This window comes from Cryptomeria japonica, chromosome 5 (assembly GCF_030272615.1).
Source record: "Cryptomeria japonica chromosome 5, Sugi_1.0, whole genome shotgun sequence".
NCBI lineage: Eukaryota > Viridiplantae > Streptophyta > Pinopsida > Cupressales > Cupressaceae > Cryptomeria > Cryptomeria japonica.
This window is the reverse complement of record NC_081409.1, coordinates 786,607,968-786,620,449: the sequence shown is the minus strand read 5'-3', so window position 1 is coordinate 786,620,449 and position 12,482 is coordinate 786,607,968.

The window sequence follows — 12,482 nt, the reverse complement described above, 5'->3', positions numbered from 1 at the left end:
CATTACAAACCACAGGTGAAGGATACACAATCACTAACCAAAGATTGACCATTTCGAAACATAGCACACAATGGCTCACATCAACAAGGTTATACAATGACACCTGACTGAGGGATAAAACAACCTTTATAACAAGGCAATAACTCAAATCAGATTTACAACGAAATATGCTTTTACCAGTGAATACCCTTTATTCTAAAGATCCTATAACAGGCAATCTTTTTAAAATAGTAAAAAAAATTAATTACTTGCAAATGCAGATATTTCAGAAAAGTAGAAAATACATCTCATTGATAAAAGAAAAGTAGATTTGTCATTTGATCAATAAGGCTAAATTAAGCACATATAAATTAACCTTCTAATGTATTTCCAAGAATAAATATTGAATCTAAAAATATAAGCTTTTCTGGAAATAACCAAATTCTGAATTAACTATATATATAATATAAGTATAATAATATATATATTCACTGAATATATATATCATATACATATATTCATATTACTAAATATATCTATATTAAAACATAAATAAATTTGCATGATATTAATACAACTTAATTAATAAAATGCCCAAGTTTAAAAAAAAGTATATATATATATATATATATTTTACATAACACATATAATAAAAAATCAAATTTCTCAAAATGCTAAAGGCACGCAAACCAGGGGCGAATTTAAATGAGTCCTGGCAGTTTTATTTGCTACCCTACGGTAGCATGTACTACCACAGGTAGTACTGCTACCTTACGGTAGTAGGTACTACCGTCGGTAGCACTGCTACCCTACGGTAGCAGATGCTACCGACGGGTAGCAGGTACTACCATTGGTAGCATACTACTGCTAGTAGTACTGCCACAGGTAGCAGGTACTACTGTCGATAGCACTGCTACTACTACCGTACGGTAGCATTACTACCATCAGTAGTAACTACTGACCCCTCCCCAAAACCCATTTATATATATATATATATATATATATATATATATATATACTTTTTAAATTTAAAAATTAAATTTTAATAAATGCATAGATCAAATACAAAGATTAAAGTTTCACAAGCCCCCTTATTTTTAAAGGAAAATATTCAACAGAAAATATATTAAAAAAAAATCAATTTTTACAGAATATAAAGATCCATTTTCACAGAGATTAAAAAAATCAAATTTTCACAAGGATTAAAACTTAATTTTCACAGGGGTTAAAAATTAATTTTCAACATAGATAGAAATCAATGCATCCCCACTTTGTTTTTCTTTTCTTTTCTCATGCCAACTAATCAACTTTTTCAAAAAGAAATTAAGGCAATAATTTAACTCTATTTTATTTTTAAAAACTAGAGATCAATAAATACAATTGATTTAATTTATTTTCTACTAAATTTAAATACAATTATATTTCTATAATAATGTAATTGCAAACCAAATTTAATTGCTTCATTTAATTAATTAAATCCATAATCACAAATGCATAATAATACATAATTTAAATATACCAACTATGCAATGACGTTATGAACTTAAATAAATAAACCAATCCACAAGTGCACGCAAATTGAGCAACCCCAAACAAAGACTCTGGAAAAGTCAAACAAGCAAAACTCGAAGACCAAACCAACAAAAAGGACAACTGACTGACGACACTCACAAGAGTGTAACAGGGGTAAAATTAGGGTCAACCACTATCTCCTCCACTCCCATCGGACAAATAAGGCATGCTCAGACTTGTGAATCCAAGTGGAGATGATACCTCGTACCTACTCGGTACTTGTACCTGCAATATCCTCCATCATCAAACCACACATGCATATATACAAATATAGAATACACAACATACCCACCGATGAAGGAGAATCACGATGTTCCCTGTCTCACCGGAGTGAGTGAAGGAAAATCGTTCCCTTGCATCTAATACTCTTGCAAACATGCAACATATATATGACACATCGCATAGATGAAGTAAAGTGTCAGTACAAAGCAATAATCCATAAATGCCACAATCACAACTACTGAAATACTGTAAATAAAGCATGTGTCCCATATCTAGATAAAGCATGAAATAATGTCAATAAGTCTGAATAAAACATAAAAGCAATGTATCCACTGAAAGTACACCATAGATAAATATGAGTCTAACATGCTCAATCGAGGAGGGGTACTACATCCTCCCCCCCAAAACTAGGCTTACTCTTGGAAGCCTAAACCAGATAAGAATAAAGCTCTCTCATCTTCGCTGCATCCACCCAAGTCACCAAGGTCTCATTATTTGGGTCCCATAGGACCCTTACCTGGTCGATGGTAATGTTGGGTGAATATTTTGTCACCAGCGTACTAATGACAAAAAATAAAATTCACACAACGCTATGCTAAGAAATTAATCTCTCCTCTCATCAAGGGGAGGTTCCCTATGAAATTTCTCCTCTAATTAACAAGAAATTAAATTGGTGGGTTGTCATTGGGAATATAACTCTCTTTTTTCAGAGTTTATGTATTCTCCCTTCACCTAGTTACAGTTTCTCTACCTCTTCAGATATTCAAAGAAAAGAACTATTAATCTAATAAACTACACTAAGAGTTACTTTAAAGCAGCACAAAGTCTCCTTTATGTTAACACTAATTCACATTGATCGTTACAAATTAAACAAGTAGAAACTTAGCTTAAAGCTCAAAGTCTTTAAGTGTAAATTTCTAATCAATTATACTACTAATAACCGCAACAATACAAAGCTTACTACAAGTTACTTCCTTTATCACCAGATTTCTCAAGTATGCTAAGAGCACAAAGTCTATTGGCAAGATTTGAGAGATCTTTAACCATGTAGCAATATCTTAAAGATCAAATACGTAAAGATAATATGTATTCAATGGACATAGGAACATTAAATAATATAAACAAATTTATTGATACAACACAAAGTTTGCAATGAACAAAATTGTTTTCTTTATTAATTTGATTGATTTCTTACCACAAAAAGCTCAAAGTCTAAATTGGGATAAAAATCCAGCGGAGTTTTGCTAAGCATGAAAAAAGATAAAATATTTACAAAAAGGTTCTCCTTATATAGGAAAAGAAGTTGAGAAAAAGGTGGGCACAGTTGACTTCTTCAACCGCACAGTCCCATTTTACTACAACTACTACATAAAGAAAACGTGCAGATGCATGAAAATTGACAACATATATCAGTGCAGCTGCACGAAGATAGAGTGCCAAAAGGAGAACTTCATTCTTGATTCTCTTCTTCATTGGATTTCTGAAATCCTTCGAATTTAGCGAGAATGGCTTTAACCTCTGCTTCATTTGGCATTAAGGTGGAACTTGTGATGATTTGGACACGAGACATGGCATCTTGAATCTTCACCTATTTCTTTTTAACATCCTTCAGCATGGATGCAAGGACTTCAAAACTGACCTGAATTTCTAACAATTTATCAAATGTATCAAGAGAGAAGTCTTGTCTTGTGCATTGGTCCATCAAGGAAAGAAATTCCTGTGTGATGAATTTAGCAGTGACAAGATTTTGATCGCCATCATACAAATAACAAGGAAGATCACCAACTTTAGCAAAAATAAGATCAACCTCATCATCACCTTCTTTCTTTTCCCGGTCTAGCTCTGAAATCATTAACTTCATTGTCTCTTGCTTATGAGACAATAAAGAACAGACCTATATGTATTTCTCCCTTGTGGGAATTACCTTAGTCTCAACCAGGACATCTATCCTGAAATCCTCCATTTTGCTCCAAAGGGTAGTGCTTTTCACAACTTCCTCAATTTCCCGAGATAAAGAGGTTTTGAGTCTTTGCATTCGACTCTGGATCACTTCATAATCAGACAATAGTTCCATCGTTGAACTCAGAAGATGAGAGCCTTCTAACCTTAGCCATGAGATCCATTCATCCATCACTCTACCTTTAGCTCCTACTTGTTCAATCCTCTTGAGAGCTTCAGTATCTATTGATGATCCTATAGGTTCAACCTCTTGAGAAGATTGTGTTACCTTCAAGAGGACATTGGTCAACTGCTCACATTTTTGCTTCAAGATATTTTTCTCATCCCTCTCCTGATCTAGTCTTCTCAACAAAGAATTAAGAGCTATTTGAGAATTTAATTTCACACTTTCATGCCTCTCTACTCCGAGCTCTCAACCTGCATGGTATAATCTTCTGATCTTATGTTGCCTTTGTCTTTGTCCGATGATGGCACCATAACTTTATCATATTTTCTTTTGGAAGCTGGGTCTACTACCACCCGATATACTATCTTTGGCTTCTTTGTGCCCTTAGGTTTTGGAGGAACCAAAAGTTCAAAGTCAAATTCATTAGGAGATATTACCTATTTTTTCCTCTTAGGAGCCACTACTTCCATCCAAGGGGGTAGTTCTGGATTGGATGATGGAGTAGTAGCTCCTTGTTGACTTGGGGTCGAAGATTATGGAGTAGGTTGACTGGAACTTGGAGCAGTTGTGAGTGTAACTGATGGTGTTGACATTGAAGCATCTAGTGGAACATTTGTTGCTGCTACCTCTTTAGTTACAAGTGGGAGAGTTGAGGGTGTTGTGAGTGTAACTTCAGCACTTACCAATAAAGGGAATGTTTTGACAGTGGTAGTAATGGTGGACAAATCTACCGAAACCTGTTCTGCAAGTGCATCTTGCAAGGTTTCATTAAAATCCATCATGGTAGATTCAAAAGTAGATGAAGGGATATCATCTAAAGTAGAGAAGTTGGTTATTGTAAAAAATTGACCAGCGGTCTCTGATTGTGGCATGCCCATACTTAGATCTCCATCTTCATGAACACCTTCATCTTGTTGATCAGAGTCAGAGTTAGAATCAATGGAGTGAACGACCGGGGCATCAACTTCAGCTAGGTTTGATACTTCTTCTTCCTATACTTCCTCTTGTTGAGGAATTTCACCTTCTTCGACCTCTTTTCCCTTTCCAGCTTCACTGGTAGGAAGTTGCTCTGACTCTTTCGTCACTGCTTCCTGTGATGTAGATGATGATTCTCCCTGCTTTGACCCCTTAACTGTAAATTTTATTTTGGGTCCTTTACCCTTTGTTTGTACTACAGGAGCCGAGGATAGTGCCTGTGAGTCTGCCTTACTCTTGGTTCTTGTTTCAACTATCGCTGTCTTGCCCAATGCACCATCACTATTGTCATCATCTCCAGAACTAGTGGGAAGCTGTTTCATCCTAAGATTCTTCTTCAAAAACCAAGCATTGGTGTTCGCTAAGATAGGAGAGATCCTTTGTGTAATAGACTTACTCTCCTTCTTTAACCATTGCACAAGTGGGAGTGGGGAATCAACAATCTTCTTCTCATAGTAAACATGATTTATTATGTCATCTGTGTCTTCCATAGTTATTGGGATCTTAGCTAGATCCAAATTTTCAATTTGTTCTAGAGTAAGGTGGCTGAAGTCCATCCTCCTTATATCCTCCTCATTCTGACAGTCTGCCCAAACATCTTCAAACCTATAGACATGAATGTATGTCCTTTTGAGCTTTCTCTTTATACCTCCAAAGTCAAAATCGGTTCGGGCCTTGAATCTTCTCAAGGTATTCCACTGCATCTCCTCCTCCATATTTTTGGCTTTGGGATTGGTTAGCACGAAATACCTGCCAGTTGACTCTGGGAATTTTAGCCCAGTCTTGTGTGCTTGTGATTGTTTCTCATGCACACTAATTAGTTGTCTGCACAACTCCATAAGGACAATTTTATCTAAAGGAAACCTTGGAAGAATGAAAGGCTCACCTGAGAAACATCCAATTTGGATGTAGGTGAATGTGGGAAATTGTAGGAATACACACCCAAAATGGGACACCCTGCTGTAAGCGGCCTCTGATATTCTTCTCTTATATAAGCCTTTATCAAAAATGCACTTCCAAACAGCAAAGAAAGCATCATTAACCCTCCTGTAATGATTACTCTGATTTTTGATGGTTAGTTGGTCATAGTATTCCCACATGGGCACTATTCTTCTGTCACCTTTAGTTGACAATCCTAGATATTGCCTCATAGAGGCAGCTGCGTAAACTAGGTATGAGGTCATATAAAACTTTAGTGTTACCTTGACCTCTTTCAGTTGGGTGCAAAGCGCATCACTGATTTGTCCTCCCCAATCAATTCTTGCAGCTCCCTTTCTGATTATATTCATATAGTAAATCATCCAGCTTTGGAAATAAAGAGAGTCTTTTAATCCTCTCACTTTGGATAACATGGTGACCATGTCATTATATTCTTCATTAAAATCACTCCTGTTGAAAGACTTAGGCCATCGTGAGGTGAGGGAAGATCTAGCAGTTGAGAGATAAACAATATTGATCACCTTTTTTCATTTATCCTCGTGTTTCTCATAGTACTCTTGAGCACTCTCTTGAGAAATATCAGCCACTTCTTTTGCCAATGAGCCTTTGAAAATGCTATTGAAGAATACGCTGTCTAGAGTCATTATGACCTTCTGATCATCATCCCTTACCTATCTTGTGCTTGGATCAAAGTGATCAGCCACTGCTAGTACAAATTCAGGATCGTGAGCCGCAATTGGGTAAGATGCATACTTATGCAGCTCAGATTTGATTAAACTAGTCAGGCATGCAGGAGCCTTCTAAACCTGGTCAATAAACTCTTGCATGTCAACATGCCCAATTTTGGTATCCCTAATCTCCTTAATGATAGAATCGACTAAACTCTTAGGGCACATATTCAAGTACCTATCGTACTTATATTTCATCTTCTTTGATGATGCTTTACTCGGAGAAGGCTGTCCTGAGGAAGACTCGGGCTTCTTTGACATTTGTGCACAATGACTGCATTCAATACTGATGATTAGCCATTCATCTTTATCAAAAATCAATTTTTTCTCAAACAGATCGAAAAATGGGACTCAAAACAAGCCAAGGAGAAAAAACTGCCATAACAGCAGGTCGGGGAAAAAAGTCCGTCCTGCTTCTTAACCAACAAAAATTTGCACATTGGACTTTAAAGTCCGAAGTGCAATTTTGTGAAAGGATATCAACACATCGGACTTTAAAATCTGATGTGTCAATCTGGGGAAAGACATTTACATATCAGACTTTAAAGTCCGATATGTTGGGAAAAAACCTAAAACGAGCACATTGGACTTTAAAGTCCGATGTGCTAACTAGAAAAATTTAGAGGCACATCGGACTTTAAAGTCTGATGTGCTTCTTAAGGGAAGGATAGCCGGTTGGCATGTCAGGTTTTGAAACCCGACATGCCAACCTATACCTCTCTGCATATCAGACTTTAAAGTCTGATGTGCGAAAGTTAATAGGTCGCATGTCGGACTTTAAAGTCTGACATACGGAGGATACAAATTTTCAACTGTATACCGGAGTTTAAACTCCGATATGTAGCTTAAAATAGGGAAGGTTTTGGAGGACGATCGAGCCTTGAAATCTGATTGTTTCTCCAAAGCTAAGGAGGCAATCGGACTTCAAAGCCCAGTCATCCTCCAAAAGGGAAAACCAAAAACAAGAAAAACAAACAAAAAGGAAAAAAGAAAGCGAAAACACTGAAATAAAAACCCAAAAACAAGAAACCTACCTATTCCGCTGTGGTGTTTGCAAAATCCGGATATTGGGCATTTTGATCGAGCAGAGAAGAGGAAAGATTCGGGTTGCAATGAAGGAAAAAGGAGGTGGAGGTGCGCGATAAAAACCAAGGATGAAGATTAAAACACAAGATTAACCTTTAAAAACAACTTTAGAGTAAAACCCTAATTAGCAATAAATGCTAATTAATATAACTCGCAGTTGCATGTCGGGTTTTAAAGTCTGACATGCAGCCTAGGGATACTTGCATGTCGGACTTTAAAATCCGACATGCAACTGACACAAAAGCCCCATGTAGTTCGGACTTTAAAGTTCAAACTGTAATCCAAAACAAACTGTAGTTCGGACTTTAAAGTCCGAACTGCAATCTTAAGCAAATAGCAGTTCGGACTTTAAAGTCTGAACTGCTAACTACAACAAAACTCAAATACATTTTGGACTTTAAAGTCTGAAGTGTAATTATTTACAAAGACCCTTGCAGTTTGGACTTTAAAGTCCGAACTGTAGGTTTAAAATGCAAACTTAAGAAGCAAAGAAAATAATAAAAACAAAAAGCGAAGAATGAAACAAACTAACCGACTAAGTCGATTAAGCTCTCCTGGAGACCATAAGGTATGAAATGGACCAGTTTCGTAGGGTTGCCTCATGATTTTAGCCAAACTAAAATCAAGGACAACAACTGGCTTTGACTGGGGAACAAGCTGCACCACTTGAAGCTTGTAGAATCCAGAACTCCGAGTTCCTGTATCCATTGGGCTATAGAATCAGGCGACGAAAAACTAAAAAGAAAAGAATATACATTTTTTACAAAAAGATAAAACTTCCTTTACATTGGTCTCTATTGAGTAAAGAGCTTCAAATGTTCTCCGCTATGAGGTAGCGAGAAAGGGGTACCATCTGCATATGCAAGTAAGTAGCTATGCTCGCCACATACTTCATGAATAGTGAAGGGACCTCTCCACAAGGAATCAAAATTTCCATGCAAGCCTTTTGGTTCCTTCCTCTTGTCCCATAACAAGACTTGATCACCAACTGAGAAGTCATGAGAAGTTGTTTTCCTATCAAACAATATCTTCACTTGGCTTTGGTGTGCAGCGATCCTATCTACCACTTCAGTCCTTGTTTCTTCTAGCTGAGAAAGAAACATAATTCGCTTATCCAATGAATCTTGATATGTGTTGCCTTCAATGGCCTTAGCGAGCTTTAGTGCTAGAAGTTCCACAATGATTGGAATGTTGGTATTCAACCCATACAAAAGTTGAAAAGGTGACATACCAATTGCTCTTTTTGGAGTTATACAATCCACCCATAGCGTATCATAAAGAGCTTTATGCCAAAACCGTTGTTTCTCATCAACAAGTTTCCTCATGATAGTGACCAGATTCTTGTTGCTTGACTCAGCCTGACCATTTCCTTGCAGATAATAGTCAGATGGGTGAGAGAGAATAATACTATGATCAAAGCAAAAATCAATTATCTCATAAGATGAAAAACATGAAGCATTATCAGCTACAATAGATTATGAGGAACACCAAACCTTGAGATGATGTTCTCCTTTAGAAACTGACAAACCACCGCTGAGGTAGATTGCTTGGTTGGAATTGCTTCCACCCACTTGGTGAAGTAATCTGTTGCTATGAGGATATATATGTGACCTGCGCTTGATGTTGGATTGATAGGTCCAATGAAGTCCAATCCCCATTGTTTGAAAGGCTCTTCAATTATTACTGGCTTTAGTGGAAGTGCAGCTAGTTTAGGCTTGCCAACAAATTGCTGACATTGCTCACACTTGCGAACCCAACTATATGTATCTTTAAATAATGTTGGCTAGTAATACCTAGCACACAAGATTTTGTGTGTAGTAACAGGGGCAAAAAAATGTCCTCCACAAGCAAGATCATGGAAAGATTGAAGTAACCTTACTTGCTGTTGTTTGTCCATGCAGCGTAGGAAATTGCCATCCAGACCCTTCTTGTACAAACCATTATCCCATAGGACGAAATTCACAACTTTGAGCTTTAAAGTTCACTTTTCTTTCTTTGATAGATGTGTGGGACAATCTCCATATGTCAAGAGATACGCCAAGTCGGAATACCACTCGTTAGTAGTACTAACGAATAGAACATGAGGAAGATCTTGATTAATACCTTCTTTTTCAAGAACTACTTCGTCTATTGATTTATTGTCAGCTATCAACTGACATAGACCTTTCCCACGAACCAACTTAGTGGGCTTGATTTCCATATCATACTCTTGAATCTTGGCAACCCAGTTGCCCCTTTTAGTCCCTAACTCTTGTTGTTTCAGAATAGACTTGACAACAACATGAGGAACAAGAGCAATGACATGTGAATTCAGAATATAGAACTTGAAATGTTTAATTGCTTTCACTATGGCAAAATCATGCTTTTCCATTTCTGAGTATTTCAACTCATGAGCTTTCAACGGATAACTCATGAATGTGATAGGTGATTCCACACCTTCACTATTTCTTTGCATTAGTATAGCTAAACAAGTATGATCTGATGCATAGCTATACATAATGAACTCCTTAGTATAATCTAGGCATACTAGATTGGAGTGTTTGCCATGGCTTCTTTGATCTGATGGAAAGCTTTCTTTCCTTCTAGAGTCCATTTGAAGAGAGAGTTACCCTTCATCATATTGACTATATGATGAGTTTGTTCGGCAAAATCGGGAATGAATCTTTGCAGGAAATTAACTTTTCCAAAGAAAGAATGAATGATGGTCTTACTAGTCGGCAATGAAAGGTCATGGATTGCTTTTACCCTTTCCACATCAATTTTAATACCTTCCTTCGAAACAATATGCCCAAGCAATTTACCTTCAGTGACCCCAAAAACAGACTTCTTGGGATTGAGAGAGATTCCATGCTGGCGGCATTTTTCTAAGACTTGTTGTAGATGGGAAAAATGATCTTGACGTTCCTTAGAATAAACTGTCAAATCATCTAAATAGACAACAATGAACTTACAAAGAAAAATTTGGAAAGCCAAATCCATTGCACGTTGGAAAGTTGCTCCCGCATTTATTAACCCAAAAGGCATCCTGCGATATGCAAAGGTACCCCAAGGCATGGTAAATGCGGTCTTGTGCTGATCTTGTTCCAACACTTCAACCTGATTATAACCCAAAAATCCATCCAACATGGACATTATCTCTGCTCTAGTAATAGCTTGCAGGAAATGGTCCATGACAGGCAGAGGATAATTATCCTTCAAGGATGCCTGATTCAAGTTTCGGAAATCTACACATATCTGAATTTCACCATTCTTCTTACGTACAGGTACAATGTTAGCAATCCAAGAAGAATGGTGGATGGGGAAGATTATCCTTGCTTTCAACATCTTTTGTACTTCAGCAAAGATGGTGTTGGAGATTTTTGGGTTATATTGCCTTTGCTTCTGTCGGAAAGGCATAATCCCTGGTTTCAATGGAATGTCATGGCCGAGTTCTTCAGGACGAAAAGGCTTTAGATCTTCATAGGAGTATGCTAAGATGTGAACATACTGCTACAATAATGCAACAAATTTCTATCTTTCTCCCTGTGAGCAACATTTTCCAATGTTTATCATTTTAGGATTGTCCTCAGTCCCAATGTTTATTTGTTCATATTCCATTGACCTTGTAGTTGATCTTTGCTGCTTCTTAACATAGCGATCATGCTTGTCAAAAAGCTTTTCTAGTGAAACTAGACCCTTGGGGATCTTGTTTCCTTTTAATTGTAGAAAATTTTCTCTTGTTTCTGCATCAACACTTTCAATTGCATCCTTTGAAGGGCAGTGACTACCTTCAAAGTATAGATCATCAAAATTATTAGAAGTTTGTAAGAAATTTATTACATGATGATCATCATTGAATACCTACCAATGATCAGAGTTGTCAGGGACGCTCGGCCAAAAAACTAACTCAACAACATAAGTTGATCCAGGGAAATATTTGTGAGGAATCAAAGATGTTGCTGATACTACTAATGAGTCAGCTCTATCATTGAATTCATAGGAAACCACAGATATATCAAAATCATCAAATGTTTCTATTAGATCCCAGACAAGATTGTGGTAATGTCACAGCCTTTCACTCCTTGTTTGATATATGTTTCTGATCTGACAGACTATTAACTCAGCATCCCCTTGAGCATGTAAGTTCTTGATTCCCTTCTACTGAGCAACATTCATTCCTAGAAGGAGAGACTCATACTCAGCAGTATTGTTTGTGTTATTGAATTGCAATTTGAAAGAGAAAGGGAAAATATTACCCTTAGGAGAAACCAGAACAATACCAGCTCCTGATTCGGTGGAAGAACAACTGCCGTCAAACTCTAGCATCCAAACATCATTTGGATTACCAATGCTGACGGTATCAAAATCAATAATTTCTTGTTGTGAAGTTGAAGCTCCTTCTAATTCAATAACACTACTTTCACAACTACTTTCACAATCAACTGGGAAATAATTGAGTGAAGTATCAATTTCACTCTCAGGAGTCATCTTTAGACCATCATCAGCATGCATGAAATAATTACCCATGCTTAATGATTCGAAAAGAATCTGGGCCTGCTGATCGTCAAACTTGACAACGATATATTTTGATTCTTTTTCTGGAAGTAACCTTTGGACAACTCCTTTAATTGGGATATAAGCCTCAATCATATCCATGTTTAACTCACCCCCAACATCTCTACAAAAATTTCTTCCCAACAATAGACCATAGGAAGCTGGTACGTTAGCTACCAGTACTGTCATCTTGATTTTCTTTTCTGGGAATGAAGCAAAGGCAAACTGTGCATCTTTGATTTGACCAATCAAAGGAACTTGCTTGTTATCCATAGAGAAACACCTTCCAATTATTTTGGTCAAAGTTAAACCAAGGGAATTGG